At 38.4% G+C, this 21,941-nt stretch overlaps 1 long non-coding RNA gene and 1 pseudogene across 2 annotated transcripts in view; both read left to right on the top strand.

The window, feature by feature from the left end:
• The window catches only part of LOC149050780 (uncharacterized), a 59,706-nt gene that overhangs the window by 13,945 nt on the left and 23,820 nt on the right, over window positions 1–21,941 (top strand). The window lies entirely within an intron of this gene.
• Window positions 2,527–5,653, top strand: LOC149050782 (uncharacterized; annotated as a pseudogene).

The following is a 21,941-nucleotide window of genomic DNA, read 5'->3' as shown; positions in this document are numbered from 1 at the left end:
CTAAGACTAAAGCTCCCGTTATCTATCTACATTTGAAAAACGTAGTTTGTTTTTACATAAATTCCATTACCAAGGTATAGTGATATTTTTTGTATCGTGTCCTTCCTGACGAAACCACGGGTTAATTACCAGTGTACGTGTTCGCCATTTTTAATTCATGCCAAACCCGGCCTAATGTAGTGTGGCAAAAATGCATGCGGTAGTTTCTCAAAATCTCCAGCAATACTATCACGAGGGCTTATAAGGTGAGTCTTCAAATTCATCGTTTCGTTTTTCTGGTATCTTCTGCTGTTTTGATAAACCAACCAACCAAACTTCGTTAAAATTGTAAATGGCGCCATATTGAAATGAACAAAATCAACATTGCAATGACACACGCAAAGCATTGATTGAGTCGCAGCCGCACTTAGCTTTTTGTGTTTGCTTTGACATCAATAGTTCCTTACCTTAGAAATCTTTTATAGGCCCTTGTTATTCCGCTTGGAAGATATTTTCGAAATACTGTCCTTTGGTGTAAAGGGGGCCGACCGGCTGACTCATTGAAGCCACTGAGCCGGGATGAGTAAAATAAAGTTACTTGTTGATGTCAAATTCTACTTCGTGTCGCAACCCAGTTACGTTTAGTCTACTTCGATCATAATTTTGGCTTTTTTGACGTCCTTACTAAAAGGGTCCCGTACAAAACGGCAGGTAACGCTAACGATTTGCCGGATTTTAATTAATTTTTCATAGGTTCCTGTCACTCTGCATGACATATGATAATCCGTCACGTAACGAGATCAACGAACAATTCATTCTGCCTCACATATAAAATCTAAACAAATATATTGCCATCGTGAACGAAAACGATTCAACAAAGAAATAGACTTTACAAAATTTCACAAATATAAACCGTACGATGAAAATAACGATACAATTTTCCTACGGAAAAACAATGTGATCAGTTAACGAAACTAAACAAAAAACAAAAGCGTAATAATCGTCGGTAAAAGGAATAAAGACAACGGTTGCTTTAACTCCAGCAGAAAAAGAATGTCTTGTTCTTTACTTGATATTGTTGGTAGTGTTGGTTTTCACAATTTTCAGGTGTTGAGACAGAGATTGAACTTATCTTAGCAAGAAGTGGGATTTTCGTGAAGCCCGTCAATTTTTCGGAAATGACTGTTTGCCCTTTACATAGATCAAGCCTCGGAATCGGATGGAGAAGAGCTAGTAGATTATGTTCTGTGCCACAGGATGTTTCCGGTCACAAAAAGGAATCTAAAGAAGTACCCGCAGCAGAAAGAGGAATTACTTTGCAGCACTCAAAACAAATTTTTGAACTTACGAAAAACCTCGTACCCGTCGGATCAGGTAAGCGACTACAATGAGTCATGATCTTGTAAGAACTGACGTTCCTCTGGTTTATTCTCATTGTATATAAGGATAAACATCCGTATAGTTTCTCATTTCACGCAGGGTAGTTGGCGGGAATCACAGACTTCATATCCTAACTTCAAACCACTTCACTGTCGCGTAAAACAGTCGCCAAGTTTGACAGCAAATTTATTTTCATGTCTTTTAAGGATTTTTGCAAATATTTTCACGTCGGAAAACACTGGCGTTCACTCAACATTTTCGTCTCTTTCAAAACTTATTCAAAACCAGTGATGGGCTCCTGTCAAAATTAAGTAATGGCGTGGGGAACGCTCTAATTGAAATATTCACAGATATTAGAATTCCTTCTAAAAATACAGACAAAAAAGGAAAGGAATGTAAAATACTGACTCGTGACAAGGTTAACTAGAGAATGCGTCATCAGTTTGGGATTTGTGGGGCTTTTGCGTAGTTTTGTTCTTTTGCCACATGCAGAGCTATTTGTTCAAGGAGGATGTGTAAGGTAAAAAAAAATATAAATTAATTCTTTCTCTCAAAATATTAAAGGAATTTGTGTGCGATGTCGACAGTCCCTAGCAAAAATAAAAAATAAGTTACAGTCGCAGAGCTTGGGTGCCATAGGAGGTGTGGAAAACATCACAGAAGGTCTAAGTGGTGAGTTTCTTCAAAGTGTTCATGAAGAATTTCCATCAAATATAATTAATAAAAGTGGAAAACCTTAACGCATTCTCTGAATTCTCTCTTCTCCGCCCTTTTCATCCCTAGGGATTGAACCCAGGTGGGAGAAGGGCGTATCCAGGCTAACTTGCATGCTCATGCTCAAACGCCGCCATTGCCGCCCGTCAACGACTTGGCAAAACCATACATGGCACAAGAATTGGATAGGCGTGCTCTTCCCAGATAGCATATCACACTCCAGGATATATTCAAATAATAAAGGTTTTAAATTATTAATATGGCTTCTCCACATTTTTTTCGAAATGCGCCAAATGGAAAATAAACTGAGAAGTAACTGGATAAAGATATCAGGATAGGTTATTAGTAAGTTATATTATAAGGTGAAAATAATTATCGACTATAAACTTCTGCCTTGCATGCGACACCCCGCGCGTGTATACGGTTGATCTCATTTTGAAGCCATCCAAAGCAATGTGTTCACTTTTTCGTCAAGTTGATGAACAAGGGAGTGACTCTGATATTCCTGCCACTTGTGCTGTCACTGTTGGTGATGAAGCATTGCCAGAAGGTTTCACATCCAGACGGCAGAGCCTATTTGTTCCGCAAGAAGATTGCTGAAAGAGTGATGAAAAGCTCGAGTCCAGACAACGAGTCCCAGGTGCAGCTAAATCGCTTCTTACACCTTCGAGACGTCAGTCCAGTACGTCACACGTTATCAGTGCCGTGGAATACAGCGCACAAGCGTACTAAACGTAGATACCCACGGAAAGCTCAACAATGTATTTCTGCAATGCTGGATGTCCTGGCACCTGAAAATTCGCAAGAACTGTGGACGGAGCTTTGTGATCGTTACGCTGTATGTAGCAAGAGTCAGGTTGTGGTCGAAGGCAGAAGTGAAAAAGAGACGGAACTTCTTAATGCATTTCCTGAAAGCTACTTGAACGCACAACATTGGAGCACCAGACGGCAAATACTTTCTTTGATGGCAGACAAGTTGACAAGAATATTTCAGGAGATGAGGGAGTTTATTCCAACCGTTACTAGCTATCGCTTCAACATTGCCCGACGCCACAGGCTGATATATGGAAGAGCTGCTCCTCTTCCAAACCAGGAGAAAAGGAGAATGAGAATTGAACCTGTAAAATTAGAACATTTTGTTTCTTTTATAACAAGTCCACACGTTATTCAAGATGTTCCTTTCGGGGAAAAACTTCCGAAATTGTCGACTGGCGAGATCATAAAAACACCCAATGTTATCACAACAATGATACAAAAAGCGTATTGTCCAGCAGTATCAACAATACTGCTGTGAAACCAACTTTGAGCCTATGAGTAAGAGAACGCTACAGAGAGTTTTGGCCGTGTGTTCTTCATCTGTTCGGAAGTCTCTGCAAGGACTTGATAACTTTTCAGCATCAGGGGTGGAAGCATTTGATGCTTTAGAAAATCTCGTAGATAAGCTTGTTGACTGTGGCAAGACTCAGCAATGGGCGAGGGAAATTAAGTAGCAACTTCGTTTGTCGAAGCAGTACCTAAAGGGCGACTACAAAGTGGGTGCATATTTTATAATTATTATAATAATCACGCGCTTGTCATTTTACTTTTTATTTAGGTACATGCAATGGAAGCCTCAGAGGTTCCCGATCATTGTCGAATTTACGCGCTAAGTGACCCAAGCAATGCTGAATTTCGGGGCTCCTGCGACCATCTCCACAATGAGTCATGTGAACAGTGTTATGACTTACAAGAAGTATTGTGTACCATAGAAGATGAGTGTTCAAGTGCGCTCTCGTCATCAGAAGATCAAGCTGCTGCAGACCATTAAACAGGCAAGGGATGATATCATCAGCTGGAAAGCCAATCAGCTACGTTCAGTCCACCAAGCTGAGGCAAAGCATTCAGTTTTAGCCAAACTCGACAGCCGATCGGTGCTGTTAGTCCAGGACTGGGCAATGAAATATATGCCCCGAAAATATCGAGGGGCACAGTCAGATTGGTTTGCGAAGCGAGGATTGCCATGGCACATCAGCGTTGCCATAAGACGGTCAGAGGATTCTGAGCACTTTGAATCGCAAACACTTGTTCACGTATTCCAAAGCTGCGCCCAAGACAGTGTGACTGTGGCTTCGATAATGCTTGACTGCCTCACTACCCTGAAAAAGGAAATTCCAGAGCTGGAAATGGCTTATTACAAACAAGATAACGCTGGCTGTTATCACAGCAGAAATTCAATCATCTCAGCTAAGCTGGCCGGTGATGCCGTGGGAGTGGCTGTTGTAAGAAACGACTTTTCGGACCCTCAAGGTGGAAAGGGGGTATGTGATCGCAAAGCGGCAACAATCGAGGGAGACGTTGGAAGGTACGTAAACGAAGGCAATGATATCATCAACGCTGTACAGTTCAAAACAGCCATTGAATCTGGCCAAGGAACCACAGGAGTGAAAGCAAGTTATGTTGCTGCCAAACCGTCAAGCACCTTTAATATCAAATGGGATGGCATAAGCTTACTCAACAATTTTGAGTCCGATGAAAGTGGCGTACGAGTGTGGAGAGCATTCAGTGCGGGTTCCGGTAAAGTAGTGCCATGGGCCAAGTTCGAAGGAGTCATGAAGCAGCCCGAAAAATTGGAAATCCTAGACCCGCCATCGCCAAATCCAAGTAGCACACCCACGTTCAAGATTGTGGGACACCGACATATTAAGAAAAGCTCTGTCAAAGCAGATTTCTCGACTGAAAGCGAAAACCAAGATCGACGCTGTATTGGGGAATATAAGCCAGATGACATGCTCTTCCCGTGTCCAGAAGAAGGATGTGTAAAAGCATACAGTCGCTTTGCAAACCCCCAGACACACCTAGATACTGGAAAACACCAAATGATGCTCGAACAGGAAACTCTCTACGATAAAGCTAAAAGAGAATATTCTTCCAAGCTGACGGAGGGACGCAGTCGAATACCAAGCGTTCAAGTTGCTGCACAATCAAAGAGTGACGGCTTGCCTCCTCTCACAATGGGTTGAGCCCTGAAGAAAATTAAGAAAAAGGTGCGTTTTACAAAGAAACAGACCAAATTCTTAACTGACCAATTTCAAAAAGGGGAGTATAGTGGACGGAAAAGCGATCCACAGGAAGTTTCGAAAACCATGAGCCTAGCAAGAGACCAAGCGGGGGAACGCCGATTTCAACCTGATGAAGTCCTTACGTCGCAGCAGATTAGTGGCTTCTTCAGCCGTCTTTCAGGAAAGAAGCGATTAGAAGTTACAGCCGCCGATAACGAAGCAAAAGCTAGTGAAGTCTCAGACGTGGATATGGAGAGCGTCGACGAGGACGAAATCTCCGCCGAAGCTAAGAAGCATCTAGCTGCAGTGTGTGCAAATGTGATGATAGATGTGGCTATTCAGCATCCGATTGTATCTTTCGATCTTAACATCTGCGAACTTGTACAAAAACGTACAATCACAACTTTAAGAGTGGATAGGCTAAGAGACACGTGCATCGACCTTGGGCTGGATATTTCTGACATTTCACCTCAAAAGAGGAAAAAGCCATTCATCGCAGACTCACACAATCAGTCCAGGAGTGTACCTGCTCTTCCAAGTAACTGAGTACTGAACGTTTTACGAGTAACTGATCCGCTGATCATAAAAGCGGTGCGTGTATTATTTACAAGAAGGTGTTGCGTGACAGCAGAGTCCTACATATCGGATTTCAGTCACATGAGCCCACCACTGCTTGTGAAACCTTCTTACCTTTGTGTTGGACGATTTTCAGTATATTCGAAACTGGCGAGTGTAGAAGGCGCAGAGGGGATGCAAATGCTCGAGTCCATGTTCACCGGATGAGAAGTAAACGTAAACTAACGGCTTTGAGCCACATTCAACCTGTTGAGTGCAATTCAACCAGGTTTAACCTGTTGTGTGATGAATTATGCAGAAATTATGGCGTGATTCTCAGGGTAGCAAAGTCGAAAATTGTTTCTCCTGTCTCCGTATATAAGTGTAGTTATAGACATTTTAATATATTTCTAGTCATTTTAACGGCCAGTGAAGACATAACTGACCAAAACTGTTATTTGTGTCCAACGCGTTTAATTTTGTTATTATGCATCTCATTATGGCGTCATAGTAATTTAACCGAAATTCGGCTGGTGGTCATCTTTTGATAGTCAAAGGTCCCAAAGAAATAAAACCCAAATCGTAACGAACTATCTTTCAAGGCTTCTTGGTAGTGTTATTGTAAACTTTGAGACACTACCATATGTATTTTTGCCAAGCTATTCTAGGCCACCTTTGCCTTAATTTCAAAAGGCCGAAGATGTCATCTCTTAATAGGGACGTAGCTCCGTCAAGAATAACATGAGACAAAAACTGTCACTTTGCCTCGATAATGCAAGTCCAACTCAATATTTCTATAACTAGAAAAGTTCTTCCGTTACATTTTTGTTAGCATGACAAGTGCTCGAAAAGTGCATAATTTCAGGATCGCGCTTGGTGAAATTTGAGCTATTTAACCCCGGAAATGTTAAAGCAAATTATTCCCGTTAAAGTGTATATTTAAAAATCTAACCCCATTTCCTTTTGTTTACTAGATAAGACTACCCACAGGCAAAAAATGAACCAATCGATTTTTGACCGTGTCCGCGACTTTTTCGATAATCTGTGATTTTTAATGACATTTACTCTTAAACATTTTTGGTCAAAAAATAAATTTTCTAGGACTAAAGCTCCCGTTATCTATCTACATTTGAAAAACGTAGTTTGTTTTAACCTAAATTCTCTAATGCAATCAAAAAACGCATTTGTTTGTTCCAATGTACTGTGGTCCCGCGCATCCCAGAGTTCAGTCCAGATTCTAAAATCTCGTCTTTTGAGGCCAGGATGCTAATGTTACCATTCGCGGGTATTAATTTTCTTTCAAAGCGGAATGGTCTCTGCTGAAGTTACAAGGGAAGCACTCAAATTTGCAGGAAGGTGTTTCATGGAAGCGAAAAAGGCTTGAAATTATTAACGAAAAAAGAAGCTAAAAGGGCGAGCAACGCCACCAGAGAACACACTACGTTTGTCGGTGTAGGACTAAGATGATGTGATGATGTGGACGAAGTGATTCCATCGCTAACAGTGCCAGCTTGATAGATAACTCCCTTAAAGTATCGAAGAGCACAGTTATTGGAATCAAATCGCGACAATCGATGCCTATTTGGACTTGTTATCTCGACTGGGAATGGCAACGAACTCCACCTGACAGCTATTTGCAAAACCTGTGGCTAGTTTACTATGAATAAAGAGAGTTTGAGTGAGGAGCAGTGTGTAAAATGGTTCCAGATTCATCAATATTTTTGGGGTATTACGAAGCTAAAGGCTCCTACTCAAGTATGGAGATTTAATGTGCCAAATGGCTGTGGTGCTGGGTGGTTGTCATTTCATTAGGTATGTACACAAAGATGAATTCTGATTAAATTCAAAGGCTCTTTTAAGTTCAGTTTAGAGCATTTAGGATGCTTGTGACACTTGATACCATTATGGAAATCTACCAAACGCTGACCAAGAATGTCACTAAAAAAGAGCCTTGTGAGGATGTCAATAATATTTCTCACTCAACATATTGTGCAGCTAGGGAGTGTAGTTTTGACTTGTTGAACTTTTCTTTTCTGAAATACTTTTGTTACCATGATAACATCAAAAGTCAAAACCCAATTTTGGTCCAACCAGGGGGAATTTTTTTAATTTCATCTAGGATGTTGTGTATGCATTCTTCCAATCTTATTGTCTGGTAAGAAAATGTTGGTTTCTTCCGCACCTAGAAATCAATTGTTGTTAACATCATCAAAATGACAGTAATCAATCTTTTAAAACCATTCAATTTCAAAGTTTTCATTGACTTTTGGCCCTGGTGTGTCTGAGAGCTACATGTAACTTTAGCCAAGGTACATGTAAATAAACTAGCTTATTTTATGACTGAGTAAGACACAAGTTCCATTTTATTGAATTGTGTGTATATAGCTGAGTGCCTTGGGTGCATCTTGTCTCTAAGCTAGCTTTTGTGTCAATTCCCTTTCATCCAAACAGTAAACCAAACAGTTAACACTACTTATCGTTACAATTTGCAGTTTTTTGCCTGAATTTTCTTTACAGTTTTTGGAGAAATTCAACTCAAAATGCCAACCACTGTTTTTCTGTCCTGTAACTCTAAAATAAATCCAATTATACATGATTCAGAGGACATTTTTAAAATTACATAATAATATAACTAAATGGCAGAAAGCTTTTTGTTTTGTGAAAATGACTGTATTCCTTTAATTTTCTTTTCTGACAGGGAATGTTCTTAAATATTCCTGTCTTGAAGTAATTTTATAAAATGGAGTACAGTTTACAGTTTGTGATTTATTGATAAGCAATCCAAGGCTGGGGTAAAAATATTGTTCACAACTGATATTTAACTTTCATGCATATTAGCTTAGTGGCTTCTTTGTAATTCAACTTGAAATAAGAAGGTGGCAAATGCAGTTACTTGTTGAAATAAAAAAAACACAGTGGCTGTCTTTAGTCATTGGAAATGATGTGAAGGCTTATATTTTGTACCTTGATATTATTCTAAATAAAAAGTAATTGTGTGAAAGACATATCCTCCCCAGGCAAATTGAAATAGAAACTTATTCAAATTTTGCACCAATCTATGAGTTGTTTTTGTTTTTTTTGTGTCATTTGAATGACATAAATCGTTTCCTTCTCTTTGTTAAAAAACCAGAAATATTTTGAGTCTAGTAGTTTGAGAACTTAAAGTGCTATGTTTTAATTTCCCTTATCATTTTGTATGCTGTATGCATTTGTGTTGAACAAGAGATTACAATCAAACCTACATATGTTTCTCTTGATCATCCAATAGGGTTTTTTCCTCAAAGAATAATGTGATGATATTGATGTTATTAACAGTGCAAGGTGATATAATGTCAATGGTTGATTTAGACTAAAAAATGTAGAATACTATATACCTAGGGTATCTATATATGTTCACTTCTTATTTAGCATCAGTCTCAAATCATCAACTTGCCTCAAAAGCTACTGGTGCATGTATGCATACCTTAACCTTTCCAAAACACAGAAAGGATTTGACAAAACAGAATTCTATTCCCTTAAATATGTATGTGGTGATACTTAACTATCCTTTATAAATCATTATGGCTTTTTGCTTCTAGAAACTGAAGCATCCTCGTGAACATCATTCTGAATTCAACATGAGTTTAATTTATGTGTGGCTGAAACTGTTATTATGAAACTGTTATTTTCTTAATATTCTGTTCTATGAATAGCTATGGAAAATGAATGATTAATAAAGAGTTAATCAATGACATTGGCCAGCAGCAGTCTTGGTAGCCATGATTCCTTTTATCATGCATAACTGTTAACAAGCTTTCATTTTTAATATCAGCTTTGTGATAGAATTGTTTGTGCTGTTCTCAAGAAGTGTTTTATAAATTATGCTTTCCTCAAGGTGCCAGGGTGTGACAGCCAAATCAATTGGAAAAATTCTTAATCTTATTAACAGAAATCATTGATCATGCCTTTTTTTTCCTTTTGTTAACTCATTTACTCCCTGAGTGATTGATATGTGACTTCTTCATACAATTTCAAACTGTTCACAGAAGCTCACAAGAAATGAAAATGCAACATATGGGAATTTCCAGCAGGAATACTGATGTACCACTAAAATTAATTAATGAAAAGGGTGGCAAGGAGGTTATTTAACAGTGTATATCATTAGTAGTTAGTGAATGGATTAACTAGGGGGTTCAGTTATGATGAACATTAACAGAAAAGAAAGTACAGTATCACAATTATTTGCTTTGATAAGCAGTTATGAATTGTGTGTGCTAATCCATTCAAAATGTACATGTATGTACCCTGTCAAGTGAGGTTCTCTTGGCTCCCAACAGTTTCCACAGCTATCCTTTGTGATGTAGAAGGAATCAGTGAGCTGATTGAAAAGATTGGTGTTGAGGTAGACGCCATTTTAAAAGCTACAGGAAAAGCTTTTGACCCCTCTCTTTATTGTCTGCCAGGGGACCACAATATTGTGAGAGGTGGGATTTCTTATACCTCCCCAGCAAACCAGTGAAAATAAGGTTTGGAAACAAAATTGCTTTTTCAGAAAGCTAAGTGATAGAGCATTCCAAATGAATGGTGGGTAAATTTAGTAGAATTCCATAAGTGTCATCATATTTGTGACAAACCTTTTTTTGAGATGGATTAATCGAATAAACATGTTGAAAAAAATTTATCTTTCTTTGTATATGGGTCGGAGTGAGTTTAATAACGACAACCTGAACGATGGTCGAATTTGCAATGCTTTACGTTTGGAGCCAAAATTGTACTAATTAATTGCGTTCTCACATGAAATGCGTAGCTAAGTTAATTAAATGCTGATAAGCTGAAGGTGGCTTAGCAAAAACGGTGCAAAAGTGCCCTAAGTGGTGGTAAGCACTTTGTTGAAAGCCCTTCAGCCCATTTTATCAGTTATCTCATGGTAGCTATTGGGTTACCATTACGACGCCATCTCTCGGCCACCACTATACTATACATTTGAGATACTGCAGCTCAGAAAAATCTGACGTGTTTCCGTATGACTTTTCATGTCAGTGAATAGAATCAGGATTCGCAAAATCCCCGTTTTTTACAACCCGACTTTCAACTCACAATTGTGCCTTCTTGATTACCTCTAGCGTCTCAAAACTTTAACACAAGTTAAAGTAGATATCAAGAAATTTAACAAAAGAAAAATAGTTAGTTGATATTGTTCTCATTTTTTGGTGTTAATTTGAAGTTAACTAGATCTCAAAAAGGTCAACGTTACAAAAGTTCCTGGTTTACCATATATTCCAGCAAGGGTTTTTTACACAATTTCTTGAGAGATTACAATCATTAATACCATCAAATTAAACATTAGCATGACAGCAATGACTGAATTAAATTCCAGGTTTGTTCCTTAAAAACAAAAAGAAGTGAGACCTGTGAAAAGCTATTTTTTCGCTCTTCGCTTTTGCGCCACCGCACAAATTACAGGGGTGTTCCATAAATTCCCTTTGAGACTCACAATATAAGAAAGTTGTCTTCGAAAGACAATATCAAACATTGTTTTACACAAATGGTTTCTTGCTTGGTATTATATTTGTTGCTTACGTTTTAGATATTAGAAGTGGCTTTGAAAAGCGTAGCGAAGCGAAAAAGTTGAGTCGGAATACGAAACAACGCTCTTTTGCAGTAGTACTCTACACCACTAAAACACATTTATCCCTTGGGGTCTTTTTTTCGGGATTGAAAAGAATTCAATTATCCTTTTCTACTGTAAGGTATTCAATGATTTTATAAATGAGTGTTCAAATTACAGAGGCAACCAACCTATGTTCAATCGACGAGTGAGGGAAGGGATAGGTCAGTCGCGCGCTGGCATCGCCGGTCTTTCAAGTCAAATCCATTTTTCCGTGCTTCATGAAAACAACCACTCCTATATATTGTATGTGTACTTTTTTCTTTTTTAATACAAAACCTATAGCTTGTAATAACGATGATTAAAGAATATATAAAGAAGCCTACGTGAAACGCGGGAACGGGAAACGAAAGCTGGGATTGAAACCAATCTGCCGTCGTTGGCCAGTGATAAAACCCGAATAACGACCGAATACTGCGAATAGTCGCGAATAGTGATGAGCAATGACAAATAGTCGCGAATAGTGACGAATAGTGATGACTAGTGAAAATAAATGAATTAATAATGAGATGCAAATTGAACTAGCCGTTTCTAACAGAGAGTGAAATAGTGTGAGCCTAGAACAACGAAAGCCCCATATGAGCTGATAAGGCAACCGTACCGGCGCACGACGCTTTGTAGCTGATGAATTCATACTTGCGCGTAGATCATAATACTTGGATCATGCAGTATCAACGTATTTAAAAAAAGTTCAAGGTGTGATTGCTACGAAGACGTCGATAAGCTTCTCCTGTCAAAAACATCAAAATTCATTTGGGGCACAGGCATCCCAAGCTATCGATCTGTGGTATTAAGTTACAATAAAAAAAATGATAATCCTTCACAATGATCTCTAAAAATATTTATAGCATGGAGGGCAACAATTATACAAATCCAAACCGCAGTACTTGTAATATGACCGCGTGCCGAAGAAGTGAGAATACTTAGTAAGGCTTTCGACGCATATCTTTTCACGCACTGTGTTTTCATCAACACCGTTAATTTGCTTTAAAGTTTAGCCTCAGGTGAGCAATTTTGAAAAGATTTTCATATCGTAACTGAGCTCTGATAATGGCTGCTCCTAGGGGCTAAAAAACTACAAAAAGTCTTGTTTAACTTGTACTTACCTAGTTGCCTGATCTTTGCCTTCCCTACCCACCCCCGATACAAAGTTGAGTTTGATTATGATGCTAGCGCTTTTAGTCCTCGTTTGGCGGGTGGTGAGGTTTGTTTGCTCGGGCGATTATTCGAGGAAGTGCTTTGTATAAAATTGGTTAATTTGGTTTGACGGAAGGGATTTATCATTGAAAATAAATAGGAACTCGCGATGCAACTGGTCAAGATAAAGTTCTTTGATACAAATATTACGTTTTCAGGAGCCCATTAAAATGGGCTCCCGACATTTTCAAATAATTCAAGACTGATTCTCTGAATTTATGGATTAACACACTGCCCTCACCCACGACTTTTCTACATAACTGCGCAGATAAGAAATTTGTGACTGTATTAGAGGTCCTCTTCAATTTCACAAGCCACCTCCTCCTCCGTTAGAAATTTTATTTCCGCCATTTTCGATATTGCGATTACAAACCCATCAATATAGCTTTTGTTTTGTACAAAGAAAATAAGACGACATCATGTAATGCTTACCAAAAATTAAATTTCCACCATGGAACTTTAGTGAGGAATGATAACTTTCGACTTGATACAACTTGATTTTACGTTTCCAAGTGATTGTTACTACATAATTCCGTAATATTTGTTCTTTGTTATGTACGTGACAAAATGTTGAACGTTAAATTTTAGAAATAACTGGATATGAACTCAATATGATTACTTATAGTGCGAATACAGATTACGTAAAGAGCAGTGCTTTTAGCACCTATGCGCTAAGTTGATATACCACGAAATCTCATCCGTTCCCACGGTTTTTTTATCATCCTAACGAGCGTCAATCAAACTATCCCATATCCTGTGCTCCTAAGCTAAAACAATTAGCCTTTTCCGAGCAAAAAAATATGTCACCTCTATACCGCAACTTTTAAAAAGCCTGTATGAATCGCTTTCTATTGTTGGGAATCAAACTTCCGCAGTACTCGTTCTGCACAATAAGGAAGTGGGATGGGGTATTTAACATACAACGCTAAGGTAAATAGCCACTGATGAAAATTTTGATGTTATTTCATCTTGTAAAATCAAGAATCATAACAGTTGTAGAGCGTCATGCCATTGGAGAGTATGAATCTTTACCCGGTACGTTCGGCCCATCGTGTGGTAAGTACCGATTCACTTATCATGCCTATTGTCTCTGAGAGGGAAAAAGAATTGGCGAGGACGTAAATATTTTTTCGAACCTTTACTAGTGAATCGATTAATTTTCGCAGAGAAATACCTTTGTGTTCTTTCTTTTGGAAGCAAGCGACCTCGAGTGGAGATGAAACATTTTTAAAACACAAGTTGAAATTCGTAATAAGATTTATTTGTTGTTTTTATTGCAAGAACGCCCTAATGGATTTTCTTTGAGAACTACGATTCGCACTCTGGCAGAGGTAAATCTTGCGAGGCTAAGTTGTCCTTTTTCCTTCGCAGGTAAGGCTTAGTCCCAAACTGCTGGGCGTTATTGATGCCATTAATGCACCGACTCGTATCAGAATATACGGAAAATATACAATGTTTTGTGAGATAAAGTTAAATTATGTTAGAACAATCAAATGGTAGCAAAAGCATGTAGACAGATGATCAATTTTACGGGTGCGTTTTTATAGCGAATTAAAGAGACACTCCTGTTTTAAGAACGCACTCTTCTGTCACCGGTTTATTACAGTAACTGCTATTCTTTTGAACATAATCTCTAGCTATCACCCCTAAAACATCGAATCTGTTCTTTATCAGGTAGTAAATCTCTTTATCTGGTATTTGACCGAAAAAGAAGCATTGCTCTGGCACGGAAGAGACAGTAAGGTGGTTCTGATTGATGAAAACCTGCGGTCCTTCTTCCCTGAAGATCCGGAAAATAATGTAAAAAATTATAGACTTTTGATGTGAGTATGATTGTGATGTTTACTAATTAAAGGAGGGTTGGTTTGAAACTATTTTTACGTTTTAGCTCAATGTCCTCTAATCCTTTTGTTCGCTTCTTTTCCAGGCACCGCATTAGCAAAGAGCTTACGTTAGTGAATGGACTCAACAGACTCTTCTCTATTTAGGTCACAATTTTAGTCGGGAAAAATATTTTAAATATAATTAGAAATCAACATAATAAAAAATGTTACGAAACGAATCTTTGTCAATATTGCTACCAAACCATCCATGATTTCAAGTTTATCTCTTCCTCAAGTTATAGATTTTGTAGTGATTAAAAGTTGACTTAATTCAGGGAAAAGTTTCTCTAGGGTGTCCTTTGGGATTCGATAAAAAAAAACGTATTCCTTCAATAATATCACGCCATTTGGTTGGCCATGCGAATAATTTACCATGTATTGCTGTGAAGAAATCCAAACTGAACGTGATAAGGACTTGAAATACAACTACTTCTTTATTAGCAACTCAGGAGAGAAGGAATAACTTTATTTGGTGCGTAACTTACGTGCCACCAAGACACCAAGATTATTAAAGATTACGCGTGCCACGTTTACGGCGGGCGAAACACCGCACATCTTACATTACAATTCAAAATTTTAACCGTTTTCTTAAATTGTGAGGAACATGGATTTTGGAAAGGGAAGTAATGGAGGACATTGTCGTGGCGGCTCGGCGCTTCGATTAGATTACACGCTTGATTTACCGGTGTGCAAACTTGTTCCAGAAAACTTATCGATAAAACGAAGGAAAAGCCTCCTTTTAGTAGAATTAAACAGGCCGTCTTGAGAAGTGTTGTTACATGAGCGTAGATTATTTCAAATTAGTCCGATAAGCGCACTCAAGAATTCGCAAGAAACAATGCTTGGCAAATCTGGAAATCAAGATTTTCAGAAAGCAAATGGACCGCCCGAATACATCGAAAGGTTTTGCGACTGCAACAGAAGTAAATTGTAACAGTGTTCTTTGCAAGATTCGAGTTGGAAACCAGATGGCCTTTAATCGGATGTCGCGGGAAAGCTATTGTTCAGTATCGGGTAAACTTTACTCGTAGTAAACTTTACTTCGGGAAAATTTTACTTTGGGTAAACTTTACTCGTGGTAAACTTTACTCCGCGTTTACTTTACTCCGAGTAAACTTTCTTCGGGTAAACTAAACCAAGATGAATAACAACATGCTTTACTCGGAGGGAGGATTTGGCTCAATGTAGCGTTGAAGTTCTTCGAAAAGCTTGAAAATTGGAGATTCGATGAATGAAACAAATGTTTACGTATGAAAACTCGTCATTTGGAACTCTGAAATACAAGTAACATATAATTTGTCAAGTATTGCATTATAGAAATCCTCGCTGAACGTGATAAGGGCGTGAAACACAACACTTCTCTACTAAATACCGAATTGTTCGGCTCTGGAAAGAAGGAATGATTTAAACACAGACTCGGACAGTTTTCTTTAGTGCGTGACTGACGTAGCACCAAGAAGTTTACAGATTATACGTGTCACATTTTTGGCGAGCGAAACGCTGCACATCTTACATTAATACTCGAAATGTCGGCTGTTTTCATTTTGTAAAGAAAAATTAATTTTGGAAAGGGAACTAATGGAGCACATTGTCATGGCGGCTCGATGAACGATCGCGAACTTGTAAGTTATGCCGCCAACGAGGTCGCTAACGTACGTTAGGATTGCTGCAGAATTAGATTACACCTCTGATTTGCTGGTGTGCAAACTTATCACCTAGAACCTTTCAATAAAACACCTTCATGTCAAAAATGTTTGATACAACGCTAAAACAAACATGACTGTCGTGACATGAATCTCAACGAATCCAAAAGCGCGCCATCCTATTCGAAAGCTGATCGGTTTTGGACGTTATTTCACCTTTTAATCGCGAAATTCGATTCTAGGAAGCTACAATTGAAAGGATGTAATTATTCTGCGCCATTGCAGCCCACATTAGTGCTCTGTTTCGCGAATCGCTAGTGGTAAAGTTTACCCCCGTTGGGTAAACTTTATCCGGCGCGAAACTTATGGAAACAAAGCGCTGTGATTGGTCCGTTCGGGTAAAATTTACCCTCATCTGGTAAACGTTGTTGGTGCATATTGTTTTTGGTAAGGGCACAATGTTTCCGACACGTGTTCATAATAATTTGCTTCTAAGGTGTGTGTGTTAATCCATCCAAAATGTACATGTATGTACCCTGTCAAGAGAGGTTTTCTTGACTCTACATGTGTGTGGCTCCCAACAGTTTCCACAGCTGTTCGTGGGTGATGTATATAGAACCAGTGAACTGATTGAAAAGATTGGTGTTGAGGTAGGCACCATTTTAAAAGTTACAGGAAAAGCTTTTGACCCCTCTCTTTATTGTCTATATCTACAGGTGAGCTGTCACAATACCTCTCTACGAAATCGTTGGAAATTAGGGAAATTTCAATTGGGTTGATAACGTAAATAAGCCACCATAAAGAATTTTAAAGCTGACGTTTCGAGCGTTATTACCCTTCGTCAGAGCCAATGATGAAGGGCTAACCCTCGATCGAAACATCAGGTTTGGTATTTTAAGAGAGTGGAAATTTTTAGGCTTTGTAAATGAATAGTTACAGTAACAAGTGCGTAAAACTTGTAGAATTTCAATAAGTGTTATATCTGTGACAACCTCTTGTTTTGAGATGAATTGATTTTATAAACATGTCGAAAAATTATCTTTCTTGGTATATGGATCGGAGTGAGTTTGATAATGAATCACCAGAATGATGGTCGAGTTATAGCGAAGCTGCACGTTTGGTGCCAAAATTTTATTTATTGATTGTATTCTCAGATGTATTGCGTCGCTAAGTTAAAATAAAATAGTGAAACAACTTTCAGAGAAGGGAAATCATTCAAGTAGCAAGGCTAAGGGCGGATCCAAATGACAAATTTGTGGTTGCAAATTTTGAGTTATCAAATAGGTTGACACGCGGCTTAAAAACCGTTGGTAACTTTAAAATCCTTCACCAACAGCAACTCAGAAAGCAAGGTACTTGTTCACATTTACAATAGATTTAACTTACTATTCGAAAGCGCCAAAACAGTTTGATCGTTTTTAAACGCCAAGCGATGTTTTGAGTTCTGCGATATACTACAAATACACTTTTAGCAAGTCCGTTGAAATTTGGACATTTCTATCGTAAGTTGCACAACAGAAACCAAGGGATTTTCATGGCATGAATAAATGCAGCATTAAATCTCTTGTGTCTGAATAGTGTCTCACTTGACTTCAGTTTTTCGGCGGAAGAAGGACAAGATTTGCGCAGGCCGGTGCAGCAAACAAACGAACAGACTCTCACAACTTCAAAACATACATTTAAAAATGGTGACACTGACTTTCTTTGTCACTTAATTTAACAGAGGTAAATCTACGTGGATTAATCGCCGATGGAACTGAATAATACTCTCCTTAACATCACTAATTGTTTTTAAAGAAAACATCGTCATGATAGTCATGTTGCAAAGATTGCTTGGAAGCGCTCTAAATTAGCTTTATCTTTACGCAAATAAAACTGTTTGGGTGAAGCCTCTCTCTTTAATTTGCATCACCTCTTTTTTTCTATACTATCTACTCGCCAAAACTTTTTTTCAGTTTATAGCCGGGAGAGTCTTGCGGTAAGTAAAGTTCTTAATCATACAGGCTCTTTTAGCAAGCATTTGTTTAACTCTTTAAAACAAATGGTTTTCTCTAGCCTAGGTCGGTCCGTATTATTTACATTACATAAATGACAATTATGTCTTGTAAACTGAACGAAGTACCGAGTCACTTAATGATTAATGCACCCGAACCCGACACCAAATGAATTTCCCATTACAAGATTTTCATGTCGTAACTGAGCTCTGATAACAACTGCTCCTGGGGGCTACAAACTGCTGAAAACCTAAGATATAGTAGCAAAAAGTCTTGTATAACTCGCACTTACCTGGTTGTCTGGTCTTTGCCTTGAGGCCAGTTTCTAGTCGTAGCATGGCGGGTCTTGGGGTTTTTGAGGAAGGGGGGGGGGGGATGAAGAATTAGACGGTGTTTTGTTGCACGACTTTATTTTTTTCTCGACCGATTGTACGTTTTCAATTGCAAGTAGTGGAATTCTGTGTGAAACTGTTTCGGGCCCTCGCCTCACTCGTGTGAACGTTACCGTAATGAATAAAGATTATGTTAGTCGGTACTTACAGTCTTTTGAGAAGAAAATGGCTGCTGAAAACTCCTGGGGGTAGGTCCTGTAACTGATTATGGGATAAGTCCCTGTCAACAAGAAATAATAAAAACAGATAGTTAGATGTCCGCTGTAAGGTAAATTTTAAAACTCCAAATGACTCCTACCGGGAGAAAGACTTGTTTTATTGCGTTTTAAGTGCACTCCCCCCCCCCCCTGGAATAAGCTCTCCCCCAACTCCTCCCTCACTTTCTTAGATACAAAGAAAACCTGTTTCCTTGGCATTTTATCTGTAATTTTTTAAGTTTCAACTACAACTAAATCAGTACAGGTTAATAATTTCTTAATAAGCGCCCTCTTTCCAATAAGCGCCTCTCCTTTCAGCCAAAATTATAGAATGGCGCTCCGGTGCTTATTCGAGGAAATACGCTAAATGAGATTGCTTGATTAGGTTTAACGGAATGTTTTTGTATTTTATGAAAAATCAATTGGGACTCGCGATGCAAATGGTCAAGATAAAATTATGTAATAGAAATATTACATTTGGAAATAATCCAAGACGTCTCTGAATTTGTGGATCAACGCAGATTTTGATGTCATCGTGCAGGATGTGGACCAGCCGGCTTTCGCTTATCCCCTTTCCCCCTCCCCCCTCACCCAAGAATGTTTTACATACTGTAGATGTGAAATTAAGTATTTCGACATTGTATCAGGGGTCATCTTCAGTTTCACAAGCCACCCCCTCCTCCGTGAGAAATTTTATTGCCGCCACTTTTGATAATGTAATACAATGATACATAAATACAGTTTTCAATTTGGACAATGAAAATAAGGCAATTTGTAAAGCTTACACAAGTCTGGGTAATGAATTTTTAGATAAACTGAAACTTTTCAGACATTATTCTCTGCACTCACTTGTATGTTTATCTATAAATAATTGCTCCCATCGTGAAACACTGATTCTAATTGGTCCTAGCGAGTTTATTATATCACCATAAATCACTCGAACAAGCTTACCATAATAACGCAACATATACATGCGATGTGCGTTGGAAAGACTTAATTTCGTTCCCACGAAGAAAAAATTCTATTTTTCTGCCATTTTGCTTTGGAAAATTTCTTATCCACTTTTTGCATGTTACTTAAAAATAAAAACAGCGATATCAGCAATGAAAAGTCTCAAAAAAGTAAGAGGAAAGAAAGTTTCTCAACAACACTGAAGAACAAAGAAACCAACTTTTGGTTGGTATGAAGGCAAGAGCGGCTCGTTGTAAAATTTTTATCATTTAGGTACAATGGGACACAAACTTACATATCATGGACTACCAAATGTAAAAGGAAGTTCTTTCAATTTAAAACTGCCTTTATCTCATCGAAAAAAACCTTGCCAAAAACAAGATAGTTTCAATAATTAACGCACAGTCAATGCTCTCACAAAATGTGGAACGTCAACGTGTCAACAGCACATTGCAGTGGTTAAAAATAACGAGTTAAAAAGAGATGATTCCAGAGTTCTGAGGCTAGTCCTTGTAAAACTAAAATCAAACTTGAATGTTTAATTTCAGTTTCCGTGGTGAGAAGAGTGTTCTAGAAACAGGAAATAACATGAGATGATGGTAAAAAAAGCTGTCCTCTTGTGAACATGATGAAAGAACTATGACAAAGAGAATGTATTCGCTACTCTTAAAGAAACTGTGGTAGGGCGAAGGTACTTTGAACTATACCTGCTTTCCTGGAACTTATTGTTTAGATCATCACAAATAACACATCATGCTATGGACACCTGAACAGGTTATATGAGTTAAATGTTCGTTATTTTTCTGGAAGGTTTATAGCCAACTAAGAAATTGCTTATCATCGGCTTGTGCCAGTGGTGAAATAGCAAGTAGAAGAGTCTCCAAAACAACTTAGCACTCAGATTCGTTCCTCAGGAATAGGAGTGGGGCACCAAGGCTCCTTGATAATACGCAACGAAACACTAGTCTCCGAAGCCGAAACAGTGATGACGGACAAATTCCAAGAATCAGCAAGATTTTTTTTGTGGGATTGCTGATTTGAGCAAACAAGAAACTCCAAATAATATTTCGTTGAAGATCCGGGTGTCGCTCAGCCACAATTTAAAAACCAGGCGTTATCGTATTATGAAGGACAATGGATTATTCTACAACTTCAAGTCGCTTCCGTCCGAATGTGTTGCTAGATAAATGGCAGTCGATAAAATTGTGACAAAGACTTACATAAATGTAATTAAATGGCGCATACTCTGATCTTTAAAACCCGGTCACACTTCAATGGATGTCACTGTCAGTTTGTATTCGTACTGCACACGAACTTAATTATTTCTGAGATAGCGATGAAGATGGGAAAGGAAAATAGACCTAAATGACTAGAAATTATTTAAATACAACTGAATTCACCTCTTTTTTCTTTTAATAACCGGATTTCCATTATGTAATGGAGGAAGTTATGAAGTTCATAAGGTCATCGATTTGAGTTTCCATTTATTCTAATAAGTATTTGGAATTCGTTCCAATCTAAATATTGTCAATAAAGTCAAGAAATAGTCGAAGCTCAGTGTCGCAGTCCATGTGTTTCTATGAGGGTCTTTTTTCGGATTTAAGAGACAATTCGCTTAAGTCGAGATAACGTGCTGAGCGCTCGTTGTCGTATCGCTGAGATATTTTGGGAGGGATAAGTCAGCTATATATCCGACGAAAATGACTTTTCTGCTGTACTGTAAATCATATTAGTTCAGTGTCTCTCACCTTTAAGAGTGCTAAAGTAATTTGTCACCCTGCTTTGGATGATTTTCTCTATGATTATAGGATCATATGGTCAATTGAAGTTATTTAAGCTAAGAAGCGTTTTCCACTGTTGTATACAAAATGATCGAGTTCTGAAGTTGTCGGATGCACCATGCAGACAGATTTTAAATGAAAATTTCCAATAGTATTGCGTAACGGTCTCAGATCCCAAGATGGCGGACACATAACAAACGCGTACGGACGGTGTGATTATCATATCTTGTGAAGTCATATCCAGTGTATGGCAATGATCAGGGATCGATTCCGACAGTTATACGTTCAATAAAACTTGACTCTACAAACTGCCTAATTCCGTAAAAGTCGTCTTTTTGATATGTGCTATACACGACAAAAGAGAAATACGATAGCTTTTTTTATCGCTTTCTCTCGCCTTGATGAAACCCTGGAGTTAGTGCCGACTTTTTTCCACAGAAAATGGAGCGATAATTTTCAGTCAAATCTAACCATCAGGATTCAGCAATTCAGAACAACGATCAGACTCTAACCTTTTTCCCACACTTTCTACTGCGAGCGTATATAGTGCACACTTTCTCTCCAGAGGGCATGCAGAAAAGAGACATCTC

The sequence above is a fragment of the Pocillopora damicornis genome, chromosome 2 (genome assembly GCF_964200805.1).
Source record: "Pocillopora damicornis chromosome 2, jaPocDami1.2, whole genome shotgun sequence".
Lineage (NCBI taxonomy): Eukaryota > Metazoa > Cnidaria > Anthozoa > Scleractinia > Pocilloporidae > Pocillopora > Pocillopora damicornis.
This window is presented reverse-complemented; position numbering and strand designations above follow the sequence as displayed.